Raw genomic sequence first — 10,086 nt, forward strand, 5'->3', positions numbered from 1 at the left:
CAAAATGCTCCTCGATGCACGAGCCTAAACTGCAAGTTACATCGCTCCTGGACGTATGAGCCTAAACTGCATGTTGATACACTCCTCAACACACGAGCCTAAACTGCATGTCATAAAGCTCATCAAATTCGAGCTAAATCTTCAAGTTAGAACGCTCCTCGATGCACGAGCCTAAACTACATATCATGAAGCTCGCCAAATTCGAGCCAAATTTTCAAGTCATGAAGCTCCTCAAATTTGAGCAAAGTCTTCAAGTTGTAAAGCTCCACAAATTCGAGCTTAAAGTGCAAGTTGCTACGCTCCTTGACGCACGAGCATAAACTGCACGTTACTCCTGGCCCGCATGAGTTTAAACTGTGTACGGCCCACAAAAAAAAAAGGTCCGCATGAGTTAAATAAAATGGGGGGCTCGTCATCGTTTGATCATCACAGTAATTCTTTTTAATACAAAGACATGCATCGTAGAAAGGATCAAAGACAACTTGCATCGAAATGTAAAAAATACTTTATTGCTCCAATATAGAAGAATTTTGATACATCAATTATCTAGTGAAAAAAAAAGGGGATGAAAATATTTGTACATCATCCTATACAGAAAATCTATCTCATGAAAGCAAGTGACGCCAAGGATTGTCGTCAACACATCTTAAATGCCTCTATCAAGTTGAAGTTATTTCTTCAAAAGATGACGCCACTGCAAGAAGTTTGTCTAGCAGAATCCAACAAGAAATTATGCCCCCATCTTCGGCATAGTTGTATCACTTGCAGTTTGAATTCTGGAGGATCAAGCAATTTGTGATTCAGATGCCCCTTAGCTCAAGATACGAATTTTTCAACGGAAGCGCACAAAGCTGGAAAAAATGAGCATGTTAGATGTCTGAGCAAAGTTTAGGGAATTATCTGTAAAATTCAGAAGGCTTTGTGCCATGATCTATACACAAATTTTAGTTCGGAGAGTTATCTTTCCAACAGAACAAGTGGCTGGTGATTTGGATACTCCTACGCCGAGTTATGAATTTTCTATCACAGAGGGGCAAAGCAGAAGAATCGAGCAAGGCAGAATCTGAGCTAAATTTGAGGCCCTACCTGTACAAATCCAGAAAGACTTTGGCCGTGATTTTTTATACTGTTTGTAGTTCTGTGAATCATCTTTCTAATGGAACAAGCGGCTCGTGATTTAGATATTCCTACGCCGAATTATGGATTTTCTACCACTGACATGCAAGGCTGTAAATTCAGCATGGAAGACTGCGTCACTAACTTCAAGAATTAATTTCTGCTGATCCAGGCGCAAATCTGAAAATTGACGTGGCAAAATTTGAAGTGAGTTTGAAAAAGGTATTGATGGAATTCTTCTTAAGTTGCAGTTCTCCATGACTAGTTCCTAAAGGGATCAAATTGCTTACATTCTGAATACTCTTAAAGCTGGCTAATAATGTATTTTCCTCCGGAAGTGCTGATCAAAACTGGAAGACTAATGCTGTAAAATAAGAAAAAAGATGAAGAAAGAAAAAAGCTTTATATGATGTCAAGTTTCACGTGACGTGCCAAGGCCTTCTTGCTGCAACTAGCCAGGGACATCATTTGCGAAGGGTGGAGTGACGAACACGCCATGAACTTCTTCGGATGAGTTGTTAAAGGAAGTTGCCCCACACCAAACGCCGCAAGGAAAGTGTATGCTTCAAGCTATCTCTTGCCATGGCAGCAAAGAAGGTTGATGTTTCAAATGCTCTTTCACCAAGTCCCTGAGGAAGGTGAATGCAGAAAATGATCTCCCGTTGACACGGTCAGGAAGGTAGTGCCCCAGCGGCCTCTCGCCAAGCCTTAAGGAGGTGATGCTTCATGACCACTCCAATTGAAAAGGACACAAGAATAAGGATATTCTAGTCTCTCGTGTGAGCTTCAGGGATATGAGATATTCAAGTTGCCAAAGCCACCACGATGAGTCGATGAGGATGCTCCATGTTGTCATTCCGCAAAGCCGCAAGGATGAGATGATCGTTCGCCAAGAGATGCTTATTCATGAACTTGCATATCAAGGCTCAAAGGAAAGTGAATGTATCAAGCTGTCCGCCACCAATGCCGTAAGGAGGGATAGTCCATGAACTTACTTACCAAAGTTTCGACCGGAAGGATTGATGCACTAAGTGACGCTTGCTCGCCAACGCCTCGTCTAGAAGGGTAGACACACCAAGTTGTTCCTCACCAATCATGTGGACTATCACTTCAATCCTCTTAGTCTGATATCAAGATGAAAACCTGCAAAAGAAAAAGATTTTGAAGCTCTTGATGCAACAACATGGCGTTTCTGCGGTACGGTGCCAGTAGCACGACGATTCATCTCGATTAATGGCTATCGGTGCCATCGGCATGAAGCTTTTGATTCTACATAGGTGTTCAACAGTAAGTTTCGATGTCAGCGGCACGTCGGCTCCCCTGCATCAGTAGATTTCTATTGTGCTTGAGAAGAATTCAATGGAACATAGCATCTACAAGATCATGAAGCATCAGCACCGGTAGTTTTGGACCTCCAACTGGAAAGGAGGAGAAAATGAATGAGAACTATGGTTTAGAGGCTAAGTTAATGATACAAAAAAATGGGTCCGGCGCACCTGTTTTTATAGGCATAGAAGTCCTAACTTGAGTTGTGTTCTCATCCAAAAGAGTTCTTAATTGATTCCGATACGAAAAGGCCTAATCGAAGTGGAATCGCTATGTTCACGGATTGGTTTGTAGATTGTTTGAATTTAATTTGATAGTGTATGTAACACACACAAAAAAAAAAAAAAAGAAAAAAAAAGAACGGACTTGTACCCGTGTACGTAGCTATATGCCACTATTGTTGGGATTTGTAACGTGTCTCCAAGGCATTATAGTTGCATGTGAAATCAAATGGAAGCCTAAGCAAATTGGGAATACAATGGTTATAATTTTCATTTTCTTGAACTAAGAAGAGCTTTACCAAAACACTACGCTTTGGTTCAAGATTTGTGGGTTTGGTCACGTGCTTTAGAAGTTACAACTTGTCAAGTGTTCCTCATTTGATATAAAAATGAGTTGTCTCCTATAATACTTCAAGCCTCGTCTCACATTCAACACATCTACACCCCGACAAGCCTTGAAGTAGGGGGCATTTGTAGACACATAAATTTGATTGGGTTAAATTCATATAAAATTTGAATTAAATCCATGATAATTTGTCCTGAACAATTGATTCGGACTTTACAAATTAATTTAGTCCATTTTATTAAATTCAAGCACAAGGTCCATTTCATCTTGAGGCCCAAAACTCATGCCACGTGTCAAGTGACATGGCATCCATCCAAATTCAAGAGCCAACAAATGATGCCATGTGTTCAAATGATGTGGCAATCCTTGGAAAAATACAAGAACCAATCAAAAATTGCCAAGTGTCCAAAATGACATGTCTTGACCAATCACAAGCAACCTTATCACATAGCATTGTGATAAGATTGGTGATTTACATCAACCAATCGAATGAGGCAAGAGAGTTCACCTAAACTTGGTTTGCCTACTCCTACAACTATAAATAGGAGGTTAACATAACTTTTCGGGACATTCGGCAAAGCATTGGAGAAAAGTAGCTACATCGACTACATATATTGCAGAGTGTTCAACGGAGTTCTTCCGGAGATCAAGCAAACCACGAAATCTTGCTCGACATTCCTAGGGATCGAAATACATCTCTAGGAGATCCAAATCATCTTGCAATTCGAGAAATACGCTACCGAAGGCCCTCAAATCACAGAAACGTTTAGGAGAGAAGAATCAAGAGAACAACAGAATTGTACTCACAAGATTCATTTATAAAATTACATTTTTCTTTTATTTTTGATTGCAGTTAATTTTCGGCACTTGAAAATTTGTTGCGAACACTCCCATCCACCATTCTACAACACGTTTAGGGCTTTTGTTTTTCTTTCCCCAACAGGTGCTTAGTAATTTGAAAAGAACTGCTAGTTAGTATGGACAATTTGCAGGATTGCTCTGCCAGGGATGGTCTTTAACTTTTGTCCCACAAATCGGTGGTTTTTAATTTTTATCTTCGGCCTTTGCAAATATATATATATATATATATATATATATATATATATATATATATATATTTTTTTTTTTTTTTTTTTTTTTTTTTGCACGGATTGTCCTTCATTTGGGGTGATCTTTAATTTTTGTCCTTCAAATTAGTGGTCTTTAAGTTTTGCCCTTCGCCTAATATTCGAAGTTGTGTGTTCGAACACCAGCTCAATAAAAAAAATCACAAGACGTAATTTTGCGAATATGCCTTAAGTCAGAATTTGGGCCTTAAGGCAGAATTTGCATGGACAGATTTCTGCCTTAAGGCAGAAATTTACAAATTCTTTTCATGTGCAAATTCTTCCTTAAATTTACATTTCGCGCAAAAGTTAAAGACCACCCGGCGATAAGGGCAATCCTGCAAATTGCCCGCAACATTTCACAAGGCATAATTTACATGGACAAAATTTGTAAAAATCGCCAAGGCGAGAATTTGGGCGAGGGGACTATATATATATATATATATATATATATATATATATATATATATATATATATATATAGGCGAATTTGCATGGGAAGATTTGCGAACGAGGATTAAAAAAGTTAAAGACCACCAATTTGGAGGATAAAAATTAAAGACCACCCCAAATGAAAGGCAATCCGTGTTAAAAAAAAAAAAAGAGTTAGTATTATATGTACGTAATATTTATACTCGTAACCTCTCTCTGTGTGTGTGTGTGATGCCACATTTTAGTCCTCTACTGAATTTCTTTAGTGATTTTAGTAAATCCTTGGGTATTTCATTAATTAACACAGAACATTTATTAATTTAAACCAAAATTCAAAAATCGTTGACGTTATTTTTCTTTATTATTCGGTACTGTTATCTTTTAGTTCAATTATTTTCACCACAACTCCTCAGACATAACAAATTGGAACATAAACATTACATTTTTTTTTATTAATTTCCACTAAGCGTACTTAGTGGCGACTTTTATATGTTAAAACAAAAAAGAAAACAAAAAGGATGTTCAAAACAAATAAAGACAACAAAGCTAAACTACCGAAAAAAACAAGAACATGGGATCTAGGAGCCTCCATCTCCAAAATCCCCCAAATCGCTCCCAATCTCTGTTGCTTCGTTCAATCTTCAACTTTTAATATTTCAGTTTCAGCTTAATTGTCTTCCTTGTGTGTCCTTACCATTTGACCTTTAACTTATTTTCGATGCCATCGATGTTGTGTTACATCTGAGCTTCCATTGCGGCTTTTGAAGAACAACAAGGATCTGGAACCATTAAGTGAGTACTTACCGCTGCTTATGGTAATCTATTTCTTATTGTTGTGTTGTGAGGGTTCCTTTCCTATCCCCAACTTCCTACGGTTTTTTTTTTCGTGACTTGTAGTTTTCAATCACAAAGTATTAGCCTGGTCCGTATCCTTAAATACGACATTGAGCTTTATCCATGTTAAGTATCTTCTTAGCTGCTGTTGGTAAATCTTTGAACTGATATGCTTGAAATATTCCATGTTGTCCAAGGAATAATTGGCCAAGCAATCTGCTAGTTGATTACCTTCTCTGAAAATGTGTTTTATTTGTGCTTGACGAGTTTCTATGTCCCTTTAAATTGCTTCTATCAGTTCTATGAGCTCTCATGGTGGTTTTCATTGTTTTGTATGATTTCCTAAAGAACCTTTGAATTTATTTCATATATGAAAGTCTGTTATTTGTTCATATCTGAAAATAATAAAGCTTGCCTGATTGCTACTGCCTCTATCTCTATATATGTTGCCATGTGGATTTCCTCTTCTTGTGCATATGTAAGATCACTATTGTGATTCCTTACACAGAATGCATATGATATTTCCTCTACTAGCTCCATTTGTATTGCATTTCAACATCTCATTCATTGGTGTGTTCCATAGTACTTTGACATAGAACAATCTAGCTTTGTCATTGCCCAAGTATTTGTCACGACCCAATTTACGGCTCGTGCCGGCACCTACCTTATTCTCACCTAGCAGGCGAACCCTTACTAACCAACTCGTTGTTAAAACTCATTTCTCAATTCAATAACTGATAATCATAACAATAAGTGAGGAAACATAAATGACCCTCTTTATAAATTTAGAAATTACAATTCCCGAGACCTAGTCTAGACATGTACGAGAGCTTCTACAATACAGAGGAGTAAACTCAAAATAAAATGACACCATTTTTGCATTGGAATAAGACACACAGAAGCTATAGAGAGATGTATGCCCCTTTCGCTATCGAAACCTTCAAGCCGTAACCTGAAACACATCTTCACCCCGAAAAGGATGTAGCAAAAGTAGTATTAGTACACCACACGCGTTTGGTAAGCATCATAGGCCGACTAAGATTAGTTCACGCAATACGATATAGAGTCAATCAGAATCAACAGATAAGTACAGTCATAACAACTTTCTAAATGCTACCCATACTTTACCAGTTCCAACATAAATATGCTCATATCCCTTTACCATGTCAACGCAACTACATGATGTAATGATCAACAGACAACAAATAGTTACATTCAAGACAGACTCTAAGACCAGCTAATCCACATCAATTTATAAAGAACAGACATCAACCTCCATATCAACCAATACTAAGTGGGACCACTAATTTTTACATTTTTTCTCCTTAATTTAACAGACTCGTAATTTGACAAATAGACACAACAACACGACAACCCACATCAGACATTAGTTATTAATCACTTATCAAATAGAAAAACTAAGCAAACGCAATAAAACCAACGACAGTATCTCAACCGTACTTTCAAACCTGAACCATGCTACATGAAATCACTCCAACACCACCTTTCCTCATTAGTCAACGGAGCAATGAAGTTACATGTAAACACAACCGCCCATAACCAAAATAACATCATTAAACAAGATCAGCCATTAACCTATCACAGGGATATGATAAGTCCAGTCATCAACCAAACACATGAATACTATGTTACACCTCATACTTTCGTACGTTGAGTTTCGTTGTGAGTTGGTCGTTATAAACTTAAAGAGCGGGATTATCTTTGAGGTCATATGAGATTAGACATGTCCATCCTAAGTATACAAGGGTTTAAGTTCATGTTTAGTAAGTATTGGAAGGGTTAGAGGTTAAACGAATCGACAAGAATACGTCTCGACCAAGATTAAAGTTGGAGGGGTGATATACAGTCCGTAAATGGGGATTTAATTAATGTGGGAGACAAAATGGTTTAATTGTGGGATAATTATAGTGAGAAACAAGATTCTCATATATGTATAAGTGGATAAGTCACTTTCCATGTGGGGCCTTTACAAATGTGCAACATATGACTCATAGTTATATTTGTCTATCTAACTGTGGCCTCTTTGTAGCCAAGACTTTATCACATAAATAATGTCTGATCTAGGGGGTCCCATGGTCCTATAAGTGATTACAATTTTAGATAATTCATTTTTCATAGTGACTCATCTTGCCAAAAACGTACCAGCAACCTTGAAATTCCATTTTTGGCTTAGATAAGCTCGTATAAACTTGTGCAGCAACCTCTCTTTCATTTGGGAAATAAAATATTACACTTTGATGAAGTAAAATGTTACTAGAAAACTTTTACACTTTGGGATGAAGCAACAATACGTTCTCAAATTATGGGGTTCATTCGAAGGAAGCAAATCAAACATCGGGAATCCCGTGATGCTACTGAGATTCGAGTTCTTGTTGTTGTTGTGGATTTGTAGGCTACTCCAGCTCGTGTTGGCTGCTATATTAAGTGGTTTAAGGTAAGATTATACTCCTCCTTTATGTATTTGATCTTGTAGAAGTTGTAGCTAGCTTGTACAGTTGAAAACCCGTGAAATATTAGTCGGAAATCGTAGTTGTGTTGTTGTTGCTTGTCGAACTGTTGGAGGATATTCTTATAGTATTTTATGGCTGGTAATTGATGAGAGGACTTTAGCATGTTGTTGTTGTGTTGTTTTTGGTATACTTAGTGAATTTGGAAGAAAGAAGTGTATTATGTATCGTATACGAAGCGTATATTGGGTTGTTTTGTTGTACATCTCTAAATGTTTTTGATGTGAGTTTAAAGAGGCTTATATGAGGTTATTGTTGGTTGTTGGATGTGTGGTAGTGATTAAGAAATAGGGGAAATGCTGCCCATTTCATTTTAAAACCAATTTATCATTTGATATACACGATATACTAGCGTCATCTAAGTTCATATAAATATTCCCTTGTTATAGGATTGGTGTAAGCATTACGACGAGTTTGTTGTTGGATTGTATTGAAGACTTGAGGTATGTGATGGCTATCCTTTCTTTTCTTGGCATGATCCATAGACAGTAAGTGCTTATCGAATCTTAAAGAAAGAGAACTATTGTTTAGAGCTGTCATAGAGGTGCAAAGTTTTTGTATCTTCCCAGGGATTCCTATCTGCTCCTTAGTTCATTGTCGGTAGATGTGTTAGAGAAAGGCTTGTTGACATCTTCATATATTTCAGTCTAGACATAATATACAGCATGATATATACATATATTTTCTTTAGCCTGGCCACTTGGTCAGTGAGACATTTTCTTTAGCCTAGTGAGACATTTTATTTAGCCCGGCCACTTGGTCAGTGAGACAGATATGCCTGGACTACAGGTCAGTGAGATAGATTTGCCTGGCCGACGGCTCAGTGAGACAGATTGCCTGGTCTTATGGTTAGTGAGATTTTACAGTTGTCTGGCCACTTGGTCAGTGAGATATACATTATTATTATATTGCATTTCATACAAAACAGGTCAGGTGAGGTATTCAAGACATTATTTGACCTCAATATTATTATGCTCTTAGTTCAGTTTATGTTTCAGTTATCTATTCCCTTACATACTCGGTACATTGTTTCGTACTGACGCTCCTTTTACCATGGGCGCTGTATTTATGCCAGTAGGTATAGATAGACAGACTGGCAGACATCTCCAGTCGACAGGATCTGATATCAGCTGTTCGGTGAGCTCCCTTATTCGAAGTTGCCAGGTCTTTTGGAGTCCTTCTTTTGCGCTTACAGACTTGATGGGTAGGCCAGGGCCCTGCTGTCCAACCATGATACAGTTATGTTCTCTTAAGAGGCTTGTAGACGAGTCCTTTATATACTGTGTCAGTGTGATATCCTTTCCGGCTTTTGTCACGACCCGACTAGGGGGCCATGACGGGTACCCGGAGCTGACTACCGAGCACCACTCATTATGCTAATCATCATACCTAACCTGAACATACACAATCTCGAAGGCAACACATACATATATATATAAGCCCTCACGGCTGCAAAATGATATACAAAAATATACACTGATGTATCCATGAGATAACTACTACCCACGCATCCGTATCTACGAGCCTCTACCGGAGTACTGAGACATAAGGACGGGACAGGGCCCCGTCATACCCAAATATATACACAAAAGAATATGACCATAAGTAGCACCTCCGGAGTGGTGGAGTGCTCCTGTGAATCCGCTGATAAGCTCCTACAGGTCTGCACCGTCTCCCTGTCTACCTGTGGGCATGGACATCGCATCTAGAAAGAAAAGACGTCAATACAAAAAATGTACTGAGTATGTAAGGCATGAGTAATACTGGCATAATAAAGAAATAATGAGACATGAGGCGAAGATATAACCTGCTTAGCTTTTAATGGAAAACACATGTTATGCATACCAAATATACCATCATCGTTAACCCGCGTCCGGGTAACTATCGCACGCCGCCCACTAGTGGTGTCATGTCCGGCCATCTAGGCACGGTGTTATCTCAAGCCGCCCGCCTTAGCGGTGTCATGCCCGACCATCTAGGCACTGTGTAGTCATAAGCCGCCGGCCTTAGCGGTGTTATGCCAAGCCATCTAGGCATGGTGTAATCTAACCATCATATACTCATCATAAAGCATGCATTAGAAATCCATTACATACTATAACTCTATCGGGGTGACGTAAGGTCGAGAACCCCCGATTCCATTATGGAGTAGTCATAATCATTATGTCTCACCTTGA

General features: G+C 38.5%; 1 long non-coding RNA gene across 1 annotated transcript; it reads left to right on the forward strand.

Annotated features, from left to right (window-relative positions):
• Positions 1-4,847: 4,847 nt before the first annotated feature.
• On the forward strand, positions 4,848-9,446 carry LOC132045490 (uncharacterized). The gene is made up of 3 exons (XR_009412430.1): positions 4,848-5,339; positions 8,299-8,352; positions 8,988-9,446. It is a non-coding gene; the product is annotated as an uncharacterized LOC132045490 (long non-coding RNA).
• Positions 9,447-10,086: the final 640 nt, after the last annotated feature.

Source organism: Lycium ferocissimum, unplaced genomic scaffold (assembly GCF_029784015.1).
Source record: "Lycium ferocissimum isolate CSIRO_LF1 unplaced genomic scaffold, AGI_CSIRO_Lferr_CH_V1 ctg6756, whole genome shotgun sequence".
NCBI lineage: Eukaryota > Viridiplantae > Streptophyta > Magnoliopsida > Solanales > Solanaceae > Lycium > Lycium ferocissimum.